The sequence below is a fragment of the Carlito syrichta genome, unplaced genomic scaffold, assembly GCF_000164805.1.
Source record: "Carlito syrichta isolate Samal-C Ts95f unplaced genomic scaffold, Tarsius_syrichta-2.0.1 Scaffold302287, whole genome shotgun sequence".
Lineage (NCBI taxonomy): Eukaryota > Metazoa > Chordata > Mammalia > Primates > Tarsiidae > Carlito > Carlito syrichta.
The window spans coordinates 178,518-179,182 of NW_007246383.1; positions in this window are offsets into that span (position 1 = coordinate 178,518).

The following is a 665-nucleotide window of genomic DNA, read 5'->3' on the forward strand; positions in this document are numbered from 1 at the left end:
GTCCCCCTCGGACCCTCGGAGGCTCGTTCCCTCCGCCGCGCCGCGCCTGCTCTCCGCCCTCGCCCGCCGCCTCCACTTTTCTGGCCCGGGCGGAGGGAAGCGGCGGCGGCGCCCCCCAGAGACGGCTCAGAGTAGGCGCTTCTGCCGCAGGCTGCGCGCTGGCTCCGGGCGGTGGTCCCTTCCCTCCTCGGCCCCAACCGCCAGGCCGGCGGTTCGCTCCCCTCGGGGGCCAGGCCAGAGCCAGGGAAGCCTCGCCGTGGGTCAGGCGCAGGTCCCAGCTCGGAACAGCCCCACTTTCTCGGTGGGATATCGCTCTCCACAAAGACAGGCGTCTATTCCCGACCCTCGAGGTCAGGCAAAGGCCACGAGTCTTTAGAGTTTAGATCGATGCTAAAAGCTGCTGCGCTCCCCTGCAGGCCCCAGCCTCTCCTCTCGCAGTCCCCGACCTCTTCTGACGCTGGCTTTAGCCGCTTCATTTCTCCTCGGTCTGCTCCCGGGATCCTCGTCCCTCTCGCGGCCGCCTGCCCCCCGCCTCCACTGCATCCCCATTTCCCCTCTCTTCATTCCCTCCCACCTTCAGGACTTCCTCCTTCCCCAAGTTCCCTCTGCATTCCAATCCCTCTTTCCCCAGCCTGCTTTTCTTCTCACTTTGCCCTCCCATCTCT